Raw genomic sequence first — 13,677 nt, 5'->3', positions numbered from 1 at the left:
ATATGACTGTGTCTACATGTATATGTATATGTGTCTGTGTATAATACTTATATGTGGATATATTTGTTTGTGTATAGTTGGACAGGTTAGATATGCTAGGTCCCCAATATGTGCAGAGAATCATACTAACTTGTAGAGAAAATAAAAGAGAAAACCTTACATAGATGATTTGGCCCAAAACTGTAAATCCTGGGTGGACCTAGAGTCTGTCATACAGAGTGAAGTAAGTCAGAAAGAGAAAAACAAATACCGTATGCTAACACATATATATGGAATCTTAAAAAAAAAAAAAGTGTTCTGAAGAACCTAGGGGCAGGACAGGAATAAAGATGCAGACGTAGAGAATGGACTTAACGACATGGGGAGTGGGGAAGGGTAAGCTGGGACGAAGTGAGATAGTGGCATTGACATATATACACTACCAAATGTAAAATAGATAGCTAGTGGGAAGCAGCCGCATAGCACAGGGAGATCAGCTCGGTGCTTTGTGACCACCTAGATGTGTGGGACAGGGATGGTGGGAGAGAGACGCAAGAGGGAGGAGATATGGGGATATATGTATATGTATAGCTGATTCACTTTGTTATAAAGCAGAAACTAACACACCATTGCAAAGCAATTATACTCCAATAAAGATGTTACAGTTACAAACAAACTGTAAATCCTAACAAAGAACTCAGAGTCATGTCTTTACTGACATGAAAGATGAAGGCCTAAAAAAAACTTTCAAAAATAATATGAAAAACCTGACATTTAATATACTCTCTTTCTAACTATATTCTACACTTAAATTTAAACTTTAAAAATCTCATTACCTAAATGTTGTACTTGCACTCTATTTAAAATATAGTTTTGAATTATTGAATTTTTAAAGTATAAGTCATTGGAATATGTTTTTATACTGATGTATATAGAAATACAATAATATAAATGAAGCAAAGCATGTTCTAGTGTATTATCCCATTTTTCTTTCTCCTACACACATACCTTGGATTCCATTCTTGAGATAGGAGAACATTTAATATCTAAGCTAAGTTTACAATATTGCAGACTGCTTTAAATATATTAGGACTAGAGAGTTACAGAGCTGACCTTGCCTTATCTTTCTTTGCAGGCTTTGAAAATAAGTTTGGGGGTTTCTGTTCTGTGAACTAAAATTTAATAACATGTTTGTAGAAGGTGAAGTTTCCAGGCTAAGAACATTTCTCCTTGAGAAAGTTCAGAGCCTATATTTCCTAATAGTAACTTACTGGCTAATTTATAAAGACTTTTTAGTCTCTTTAGGCAGAATAATGGCTTATTTGTGAATTGAATTGGATACTAAAAAGATGAGGCATTTCATGTAGAAACCTCAATTTACCAATATTTTTGCCTCCATTTTAAAAGCTATTTAATGATTAAAATAACTTTTTGTAGTAAAAGGAATATATCTAACATAGCTTTTTTAATATGCTATATTTTATAAAATGACCATAATATTTGATTCACTAAATAGTATGATTCAAAAGAAAATTAAATTCATCAATGTCTCTAACCTTATTGATTGCTTATTTGTATACAATAAATTATTAACTAGATAAAATATTAAAATATTTGATTTTGTATATGTACTTACCACCCTTAAAATATTTGGTGTTCTAAGTTATTACTTTTTAAAATTAAGATGCATCTAATACGTAAAGGAGTGTGTTTAATAGTACAGATTCTAAGTTTTAATCTACCATCCATTCTTTAAATTGGAAAAATGAGCTGAATCTCAGTTTTAAGATAGTGCCAATTTGTACAAAAACATTCTAATTGTTCCAATTCAATTCCAACATGAACAATAAAATACATCTTCCTTTTATTTTAGGTATTTCATTTCTTATACTTAAGATTTTGCTTTATATTCTATTGATGTCCTCAGAAATAAATACATGTCAAACATATCAAACACTGGGGAAAAAAATCTGTTTGTTATTTTAAGTCATAATTATTCACCAAAGGAATATCATAAAAATGCACTGAAATATTTGTGACTTTATTACCTTTTTAACCTATATTTATTTCTTAGTAGCATACACTAACGCAAGAGTAATATATTTTCTTTTAATATGATTTCCCATATGAAGAATATAATCTACCATATTAGACAGAAGAACATATTTTAACACAAACAGTGCTTGGGTTTTGCTCAGATAGAGGTTCCATTAAAAAGTAAAAGGCATCTTACTTCTGGATATAATCAAAACTGAAAAAAGCAACTAAAGACTAGTAGATTAATCTATTTCAGGGAACTAATTATTTTCCCCAAATTTCTCTGATTCCTTAAGCGAACAAGTTGATGTAGTATATTAGTTGAAGCTGATGTTTTTTATTGGTAGGATTAAAAAAAGAACACACCGCATAGAACAGAAAATCTACCTCTGCAATCATTGCTGTGTTACATAATGTAAATATATTTCTCCAGTCCATTATTCTGATTTAATTTAGGTAGATATAATTTATATAGATTTTAAGGCTGGTTCTTTAAGAAGCATAGCGACACTGAAGTTCTTTTGCTAAGGGAAACATTGGCTCACCCATTACACAAAGCCGTTTTTACTATGTATCATTGCAAAAATATTAAATTCTAATCCCTTTTGTTTTATAGTTATTTATATTTTAACTCCAGAAGCATCACCTATTTCTCAAAGCGTTTGTAATGTTTATTTATATGAATGTTGTCTGCAGTTACGAACTGATTTAAAGTAGTAAATGCCCCATCTGTTCTAAAATAAAAATATATCATATTAGCTCTTCTAACCAGTTTCGTTTGCTCAAAATGTTGCTGTCTTTAAATATCATTATTTTTATTTGTTTTGAGAACATTAGACAAATTAACGTTACTATCAAAGTGAATTTTGCATATTTATCACCCTTGCAGATTTATAAGCGAAAATTGCTATGTCATCTGTGTTCATAATTGTTTATTTAAGATCTGCAATAATAGAAAATTGAACGAGGTTACAGAGACATCATTCAGATTATAAATTCTTAATTTAGTACCCTAGGAGACTCAATTGTTTTGCCTTTTATTACTCGTTTGCTCCAGTCTCCCACATTGTAGAACTAAAAATGAAGTGGTTTAAAAGCTTATTTTCTCACAAATATTGCCCTCTTGTTTCTAGACAACAATATTTTATACTGAGCTCTATCTAATGCTTTATATATATTTCACAAATACATAGTAAAAGAGATGGTTTAAAAGCTTCCAGCTGCTTAAGATTAGATGGGGATGAAAATAGGTGATGATGTAAAGCAATAAAGATGAGATCACTGAATAATATCAAATTATCTGTTTCAAGATGTATATGATTTATAATTTCTTACAATTCTGTAAGCTTCAACAGAGACTACAATGGAATAAGGGGAGGTCTGTACGGAAGCAATAAAGGTTTGCAGCTTAACATAGACAAGTGTTTCCAAAGATGTTTCAATGCACAGAGAAACATATTTTAGCAAATATTTCAAAATATATGGTTCTGTTAAGTAAAACTCTTTCCATACTCCTGCTGACAACCCGTACTTTAAAGAGCTTTGTGAACATGGATGTTCTGAATTTTATTAAATTAAAAGTTGGTCAAATGAGAGCTATGTATATGTCCTTTTCAGTTTAGTAGCCCACCTTTTCAGTGAAGATGATACAGTTTTCTTGTTGTGTTTGAATAAATACATGATATTTATTGGAGGTTTTCTAAAAAGGACTTGAGAAAACCATTCAGAAATGGTCAGCAATTAAGTAAACGACAAATTCTCCAGAAAGAAACTATTTAAACAAAATTAACTTTACCTATTGGTTTATTAAATAATCACACAAAATCTGGATATATTTTCACCTTTCATGTTCCAACTAGTTGGGCTTATAATATAGATTGTGTGACATAATTAATACTCACTTGGAGACCCACTGGGGATACTTAAAGTAATCATTACTATCCAGAGTGGTTCTATCTAATAAAACTCTCTGAAGTAATGGAGAAGAGATATTTATTTATAAACAGAAAATGATAATTTAATTGGGGAAGCAACTAAATATAAAACCACTCTAGCATTTTGATTTTACAATATAATATTCTAATCACAAAAAGTACATTGTCTTGTCACAATTCTTAAAGACTAGCAACGTTGTTCAGGCAGTGTGCTGTATCTCATGTTTGATTTTTGTTTTCAATTATGATTTATTTTTGAGATTTCTTGCATAGCTTACAAGGGAGTTAAAATGTTAGAAGTAAGAGATCATTCCTGCTGGTTTGCTTGCTGGAAATAAATTGTCTTCCTTTTCAATCCAGTGCTTTGTAAATCGGCTGTTACTATTGCTTGTGTATGAGCTGTGCTATTGGTAGACTCTAACTGGATGGCTGTGATTTTCCTCGTGTCTGGCCGGCATCTCCTCATATGTAACAGTGACTTCCACCAAGTCCTGGAGACACTCAGTTTCTAACCCTTCCTGCCTTGAAGGAGCTAAAAAGTCTTAAGGGATATTTGCTCTAAACAGTAGTTCTTTTCTTTTCTTTAAAGAAAACATTTTTAATCTTACAGTACAGTATACCTTGAAAAGTACAGTTATACCAGCTACATCACTGCTGCTTTTACGCTTGCCTCCGGACATCCTGGGCTTGAGATACAGATACTGTACTCTATACAATATAAACAGTAGTTCTTGATCTTGACTGCATAGTGGAATCTTCTGCAGAGCTCTTGAAAGATATGGATGCCAGGGCCCCGTCTCCAGAGATTCTGATTTAATTGGTATGGGGAGCGGCTTGTTCACTTATTTTATTAAAGATCACCTGGTGATTCTATGGTTAAAAATTCACTGCTCTAGTGTCTTCCTACCTCCCAAACCTCCCTCCCCCCTCCCGTCAATTACTACCACATCTTCTATTCTTATGAGATGCAAGGTTGTTTAGTAGTAGATCTCAGGCGTTTTCAGGAACCCAGTGAGAAAATCAGCTAGCATTCCTGTCAGACACCCTGTTTAAATATAATAAACGTTAATGGCAACTGCTTGCAACTTCTTTAGCAGAGTGTTTTAAAGAATGATGTCAAGACCACCAGAGGAGTAAAACAAGAAATAAAAGTTCAAGCAAAGAGAATTGGGAAGGGACTCAGCAAATTTTAGAGGAAGAGGAAACTTTAGTAAAATAAGTAGGTAATGGAAGGACAAAAGGGCCTTGGGTTATCATTGCTCCAGGGAAAAGAAGCATGAAAGGCTTTGTGTTTCCATGTGAAAAGTCATAAAAAGAGCATGTGGGCTACAGAACGAAATCCACACTCTCTATATGGTTTTCTCTATGTGCATATATAAAAGTGAAAATGACATAATAAACAGATGAATCATACTTAAGTCATATAGATACATACAGGCTTAGTTTTTACAGGTATAAAGAGAATCTAAAATTTTGGCCTGGGATGCATAAATTTCGGAGTTGGGGCCGGATATTTTAAGCATCAGCCTTGTTTATTTATTTATCTATTTTTAGCATCAGTCATGTTTAATTCCATTTTATAGATGAAGAAACAGAGGCAAGGGAAAGTTACATGGCTTGCTCAATTTTCCAGTACAGTAACATAGTGTCATTTGGCAAAGGCTGTAGAAAATCACTAAAATTTCTGCACTTTGATTTTATAATCTGTAAAATAATTATGTTTAGACAGGTAGACTCTAGGGTATATTCCAATTCCAAAAAGGCCTATAACTTCTTAAGAGTTTAATTCTCTTACAAGAAATTAAAAGTCACCCTCTTGGTATTCTATCTAAAACAAAATCAGAGTATTCTTCTTTACAGTTTGGAGCATTTGCCTATTTGCAGTTTTCAAAGAAGTCTTTCTTTGCCCATTATTGCTTAAAGACTATCAGAGCTGGTTTGGAGGGAGCCACAAATGGTTCCTGTTACTCCCTCAGACCTATATAGATTAAAAAAAAAATTATTGGCGTGTAGTTGCTTTACAGTGTTGTGTTAGTTTCTACTGTACAGCAAAGTGGATCAGCTCTACGTATCCATATATCCCCTATTTTTTGGATTTCCTTCCCATTTAGCTCACCACAGAGCATTGAGTAGAGTTCCCTATGCTATATACAGTAGGTTTTCATTAGTTGCCTACTTTATACGTAGTATCAATAGTGTATACAGGGCTTCCCTGGTGGCACAGTGGTTGAGAGTCCGCCTGCCGATGCAGAGGACACGGGTTTGTGCCCCGGTCCGGGAAGATCCCACACACCGCGGAGCGGCTGGGCCTGTGGGCCATGGCCGCTGAACCTGCGCGTCCGGAGCCTGTGCTCCGCAACGGGAGAGGCCACAACAGTGAGAGGCCCGCGTACCAAAAAAAAAAAAAAAAAAAATAGGTATACATGTCAATCCCAATTCATCCCACCACCACCCTTCCCCCTTGGTATCCATACGTTTTTGCTCTATGTCTTTGTCTCTATTTCTGCTTTGCAAATAAGATCATCTATACAATTTTTTTCAGATTCCACATATATGCGTTAATATACGATATTTGTTTTTCTCTCTCTGACTTACTTCACTCTGTATGACAGTTTCTAGGTCCATCCATGTCTCTACAAATGACCCAATTTCATTCTCTTTTATGACTGACTAATATTCCACTGTATACATGTACCACATCTTATCATTCCTCTGTTGATGGACATTTAGGTTGCTTCCATATCCTGGCTATTGTAAGTAGTGCTGCAATGAACATTGGGTGCTTGTGTCTTTTTGAATTATGGTTTTCTCAGGGTATATGCCCAGTAGTGGGATTGCTGGGTCATAGGGTAGTCCTATTTTTAGTTTTTTAAGGGACCTCCATACTCTTCTCCATAGTGGTTGTATCAATTTACATTCCCACCAATAGTGCAAGAGAGTTCCCTTTTCTCCACACCCTCTCCAGCATTTATTGTTTGTAGATTTTGTGGTGATGGCCATTCTGACCCGTGTGAGGTGATATCTCATTGTAGTTTTGGTTTGCATTTCTCTAAGAGTTAGTGATGTTGAGCTTTTTTTCATGTGTTTGTTGGCCATCTGTATATCTTCTTTGGAGAAATGTCTATTTAGGTCTTTCATTCAGGGCAGCATAATTTCTTGACCTGGGATATGCTCTGTATATTTTCTTTTGTTCTTTCTATTTTGAAGATAACAATTCTTCTTAAAGAATATAGATAGAACAAAAGACCATTTGTGTATTTATCCAGCTACTTTCCCTACTCCTAAAATAACACCAGTTTTTATAAATAACAGACATATCCATTCCATTTTCATCTTGTGTCAAAGAGTTTTGCAGGGTTTTTTTTTTTTACGCATTATTTACCGTGTTATCTGACATTATTTCTATAGGTCTGCATTAAACTTTTATATTTTAATGCTACAAACCTTTTCCCATTATTTAGGCATTTAAAAAAAATTTTGAGCTAAATAGCTTTCAAATATTATTACACAAAAGAGAAGGATCTTTGATTTTCTTAGAGGTAGTGCTAAAAGCTGATAAAAATGTATGTTTTGACTTTTTGATATTTGGAAATAATGTTTCACACATTTCCCATTGCTATCTGTCAGACATGCCATTAATACTATTTGTATGCCTGCTTTCTTGTAAAGTCCTTAGAAACTTTTTGCACTCATTAAGTCCTAAAATCCCAAAGACCAAAGTGGATGGGATGTATTGTTCTCACCTTATAATCAGACAAATTGAGACAGAAAAATAAATCATCTTTATAACCCCATAGCTTTTGGGGTTATCTCAACATTTTCAGAACAAGGAAAAAACTATTAGTAATGACTTCTAAATGTATTAAATTGAGGATATGTACCCTATCGTGTTGCTCTATGAAACTTATTGTTTGAACTCAAGTATAATGTGAAAGAAGAAGGGAAAATAAAAACAAACAAAGAGACCTTAAGAACCGAGGTTAACTTGGTCATTTCCTTGATGTTTTGTTATGTGAACCATAGACTCTAAGAGGGATATTAAGTTTTCTGCCCTTTAAAAGTCATTTACAATGTCAATACCATGATTTTTTGCTTTATAATTTCCAAAATAAGACTTTTTGTAACTATTTTTTTAACAACTAAAGGTCTTACAAAGGCCTTTTGAAAAACTATATGTAATATACAGTTCCACACTTCCTTTCTAAGTTCTATAATACATTTGGAGAATGTTAATAAATCTAATAATGGATTGTTTATTTAAGAGAAAAACATGAAAATACAGTAAGTGCTTATAAGTCTCATTTATATAAGATTATCTAACAAATTAACTCACATGAATTTTCATCTCCTTTTATCTTGTTTGTACGAGTTACTAAATATCCCCAAATATGCAAATATCCCATCACTTCACAGAAAAACCTGTTGCATTTAATTACATCAGTTATAATGCTTTTCAAGTGTTTGCATGTTTGTGGGATGATTTATATTTACATGCATGTTCTCCTTTTCTGGATACAGTAACAGGAAAGTGTATACATGAATCTATTTACATAATGTTCATAACCAGGCAAAGTATTCTTCTGGTAAAAGTCAGAAGAGCAATTGATAGCATTTGGGGCAAACATATCTGGGAGATGAAGAAAAGGGGACTTCTGCAATTCTACTAAGTTTCTATTTGTAATCTGGGCGCGTCTTACATTTTGTGAAATTCATTTATCTGTGCACTTACGATTTATGAATATTCTATATGTATTTATCTCTTATTTAAAACTTTATTTTAGTAAGGGCTAAAGATATTAATTGTAGTTGAGGAGGAGAAAATTAAACCCTTAATTAGGAAGAAGATCAGGGAGGATTACCTAAAGATACAGTTAATAGAACAACAAGAATTTAAAACGGGGATGACTCCAGTATACATGTTTTCCACTCTTCAGTAGCAGCAATAGATAATTCTGCCACTAAAGACAAGTCTAACAAACTCAGTAATGCATCTCTTCTGACCTCAAAGTCTTCAAGTCATAGTCGAAAGAGCCAAGCATATATATTTATGATCTACAATGGTTCAACTTAAGATTTTGTGACTTTATGATGGTGTGAAAGCAGTAGACATTCAGTAGAAACTGTACTTCAAATTTTGAATTTTGATCCTTTGGGGACTACTGATTTGCAGAAGATACTCTCTCATGATGTTGGGCACTGGCAACAAGCTGAAACTCCCAGTTAGCCAAAGATCATGAGGGTAAAACACCAATACACTTACAACCATTCTGTACCCATACAACCATTCTGTTTTCACTTTCAGTACAGTATTCAATAAATTACGTGAGATATTCAGCACAATATTATAAAATAGGCTTTGTATTAGATAATGTTTCCCTAGCTGTAGGCTAATATAAGTGTTCTGAGCACGTTTAAGACAGGTTAGGTGTATTACATGTATTTTTGACTTATGATATTTTCAACTTACAATGAGTTTATCAGGACATAACCGCATAATAAGTCCTGGAAGATTCATATAAGAGTGTGGTCTATATTTAAGTATCACACAAGTGACCACTACAACTAAAGATTGCTTTAAACTCAGTTTATTACTGAAACAACAAACAAGAAAGGCAAAGAATAAATAAGATGAAAAGTAATAATGAGTCTGCAGGATCTTAATAGAGTACTGACTCCTCATGGAATTGCACTCAAAATTTATTGATCTTAACAGGTACTTCAGCGTGAAGAACCCCAACATGCCAGCTCAGGGCATTTTTATTCTTTAGGTTAGAGACTACATACTACATGGATATTCTTATTATGTCAATTACCTAGTTCAGATGTCTTCCTTACAGATACCATGGGGCTATTGAAAGCTGACCACAGTCTACCGGCCGGTTCTCAACCCCCTACCTAAACTTCTGGTGCCACTTCAGTGTCCTGAGACATGGGACAGCTAAATCCTCTAACTCACCAGAATAAAACGCAGATAACTTTCTTGACCTAGACAATTACATGTTTATATTTATCTTAGACCATGAAAATCCAAGTCAGTTGCCGCCCAAGAGTTTTAATTTTATTTATTTATGGCTGTGTTGGGTCTTCGTTTCTGTGCGAGGGCTTTCTCTAGTTGCGGCAAGTGGGGGCCACTCTTCATCGCGGTGCGCGGGCCTCTCACTATCGCGTCCTCTCTTGCGGAGCATAGGCTCCAGACGCACAGGCTCAGTAATTGTGGCTCACGGACCCAGTTGCTCCGCGGCATGTGGGATCTTCCCGGACCGGGGCACGAACCCGTGTCTCCTGCATTGGCAGACAGATTCTCAACCACTGCGCCACCAGGGAAGCCCCCCAAGAATTTTAGAAGCTGACAGAAGATGCTCCTCTGCCCACATCAAAGGGCTTTACGGAAGTCCCTGTTCAAGTCAGTTTTTGCGTCAATCATTTCCAGGAGTTGTTAGTGGTCTTGAGAGAAATGATAATATGAAGATCAAGGAAAATATCTAATCTGATGGGGCAGGAGCTAAAGGTTGGAAAATAATAAGGATAAAAGTTGCTGAGGAAAATATTTTCTTAGGAGAAACTGCAATTTGGGGACTCAAAATGGCTGAATTTGAGATGAATGTTTTAATTATACGGACTCTTGATTTCTGATCTGTCATTTGGAGGTGAAAGCAGAGAGAGGAGTATAGTTTACATCAAAGGGTTTCTCTCCTAAATTAATCTTTCTCATTATTGTTTCCCAATATGTTTGTGAATGTACAAAAGCTACAGTAATATCTCATAATGTGTGGGCTCCACTAGTAAGGAAAACTTACGTTAAATTATATCAATGTTATTAGATGCTTAACATAGTAACTCAACTTTGGTGGCACATGCTATTGTAATAAAAGCAATGCTCCTACCACATTAAGAAACTTGCAACAAATATATGCACTTGGAATTAGTTGTGTTATGTACATAATGTATTATTACAACGAAAAAAAGAGTGGCAATATTATACTAATTGAAATACAAGTTGTCCTTGAAAAGTTCACAATTATTTTTGTCTTCACTGTTGAAGTACCAAACTAACATTTTAAAAATACTGATATTTATTTTTTTAAGTATTCTATTTAACAGTATACAATTTCTATATTTGCTATCATGAGTCAATTTGATTTAAAAAATATTTGTGCATTTAAAGGATTACTTGGTAAATCAACCTAAGTTTTCTACAGTGCTATTACACTTTTTTTTTGTTTGTTTGGTTAATGAGTTTTCTAAATTGTGTTATATCTTGTTAAAATCAGGTCTGAGAAATACTTTATCAAATTATTTAATAAATGAAGCTTCAAAAACTTCAGCTTGTCAAATTGAAGTTATTTAAAATAAAGCTTGTAAATCAAAGGACAATAACATTTATCCCAACAAAAGCAAGCTAGGAAGTAAAGTTTAGTTTACTCAGTTTAGTAACTGAGTAATTAAATCAGAGAAGACTTTGTATGTGGATTAAAATTTGAAATTCTAGAATTGTGATTTGGAATACCTCAAATTGAGTTAGAAATTTTTGGATTTGATTCTTATTTAAATGTATTCTTACTTTTTTTCTGAAATAAAATGAAAATGGGAAAGCCTATAATTGTATAGAATCTCAGTTTGGGGAAGCACTCAAAATAACACAAAAAAGAAACAGACTATTTAGTGCGTTTTGTCTTGTATTTGTAGAAGTAGTGAGAATGGAAACCAAAATTACTTATAAAAATATTCAGGCTTACATATTTGTATATTTTAATAGGGGAAAAACTAGGATTGGGAATATACAATTAAACAGAATTGCAGCTGAGCTCACCAGTACCGTCAGCATCTGTAGAGCCAGTATTTCTCATTTAAAAATTTTATGTATATGGAGAATTGTCAAGTAAAGAGATAAAAAATGCTAAGTGTATTAACTATAAAATATATAGGAAAAATTCTGCTAATTTTATAAAAATAGCAAAATAGGTCAATTTTATAAAAAAGCATTTTGCAGAAAAATATCAATGATAGTGATAAATATTAGAGGCAGATATGAGTAAAAAAACTGAAATTTGTGGATTGACCATACACCCTTATTGTCCAAGACAGTGCTGTAGTAAAGAGCATTTGTTGGTATAATCATTAATATCCTGTTGCACTGTCAAAATCATCCCTAATTGGATGATAAATTATATTTTCACCATAAACATATTTAATGTATATCATGAATAACTATTCTGCAGATCTTATTTTTAATCCTTAATAAGAATACTCTTATTTTTTAAATTACCTTTAACTGTGTCTGGCTGCAGCTTTTTAAATTGTTTTAAAAAGAATGTAAGTTTAACAAATTAGACATTTGTGGCTCCTTTCAATCACAGAAGTGTGGAGTTTAGGCAATGATTTATATGGCCTCACTTTCTGTCTGATAAGCATCAAAGTAAATAGTTTACTCATGACTGAAGCAGGGGAAAAAATAAACATAAAAACCACTAGTACTTAGAGACATAATTATTATAAAAATTGTATAAGCCAAATGTTCCTGCTTTCTGTATCAATTTTAGGAAGAATGTTATTCCATGATATTAAGTACTACATGACCACAATTAGATTTTAGCCTTAAAATCCTTTCATGTGTCCTTGTAAACTTTACAAATCTTTAATGGATTGAGTTTTGAAATTCACAGTAATTTAGCTTGTAGGATATTTCAGCTATGACGTGTAAAAAGGCACTTAGCATTAACATAAATGAAACAAAGTTGCTGGAAAAAAACTCAGACCCTATTGTTTGTATCAGATTTGTGTGTTTGTGATGTTTCTGTATGTTAATGTTTATAAGTATTAATGAAGTAGTTCTATTAAGATATCACACACTTTTCCAGAGTTATTAATTGAATCATGGTTTCTTGTACTGTGTCTCAAGGAATCTTGTGCTTTTCTTAGCTGGACTAAATACAGAAGAACTACTTCTATAGAGTTTTTAAATTCATGGTAATTTGAAAAGATTCTTCAATTTGACTTTAAAATTAGTGAATGTGTCTTGATAGATACCTAGTACACTCAGCAGCTGACAAGTACAAAACAGGCTCCATTTATTCTTTCAATCATTTCTCAAAGTAATACTGTTATTCAGAAGTATAATTTTTATGTTATTACTCATGCATATACATGCTTTCTCTTTTTTTTTACATCTTTATTGAAGTATAATTGCTTTACAATGGTGTGTTAGTTTCTGCTTTATAACAAAGTGAATCAGTTATACATATACATATGTTCCCATATCTCTTCCCTCTTGTGTCTCCCTCCCTCCCTCCCTCCCTATCCCACCCCTCCAGGCAGTCATAAAGCACCAAGCTGATCTCCCTGTGCTATGCAGCTGCTTCCCACTAGCTATCTACCTTACATTTGGTAGTGTATGCTTTCTCACACACCTCTTTTTAACACAAACTTCCAAGATTATATTTTACTCATTATCAAAAAGAAAACTACTATGTTAATGGAAGTTGATAAAAAGTTTCTTAATGTTTTATTCATATTTTTATAGTCTAGAAGATGAAGAGTTAATTTTTTGTCCTTTTTAAATATAATCAGATAATTTTATAAAGGGCATATTTTCATTTTGGTACTTATGGATAATTTATTTTAAAGAGAAGAGATTATTTAGAGCAATAACTCAATAGTGCATTTAAAATTTTGTAAGGCATAGTGATGTCCTTGAAATATAAAGCAGAAAGAAAAATGAGGAGGGCAG

This window comes from Neophocaena asiaeorientalis, unplaced genomic scaffold, assembly GCF_003031525.2.
Source record: "Neophocaena asiaeorientalis asiaeorientalis breed wild unplaced genomic scaffold, Neophocaena_asiaeorientalis_V1.1 scaffold65, whole genome shotgun sequence".
Taxonomy (NCBI): Eukaryota; Metazoa; Chordata; class Mammalia; order Artiodactyla; family Phocoenidae; genus Neophocaena; species Neophocaena asiaeorientalis.
Note: the sequence above shows the minus strand (reverse complement) of the source record.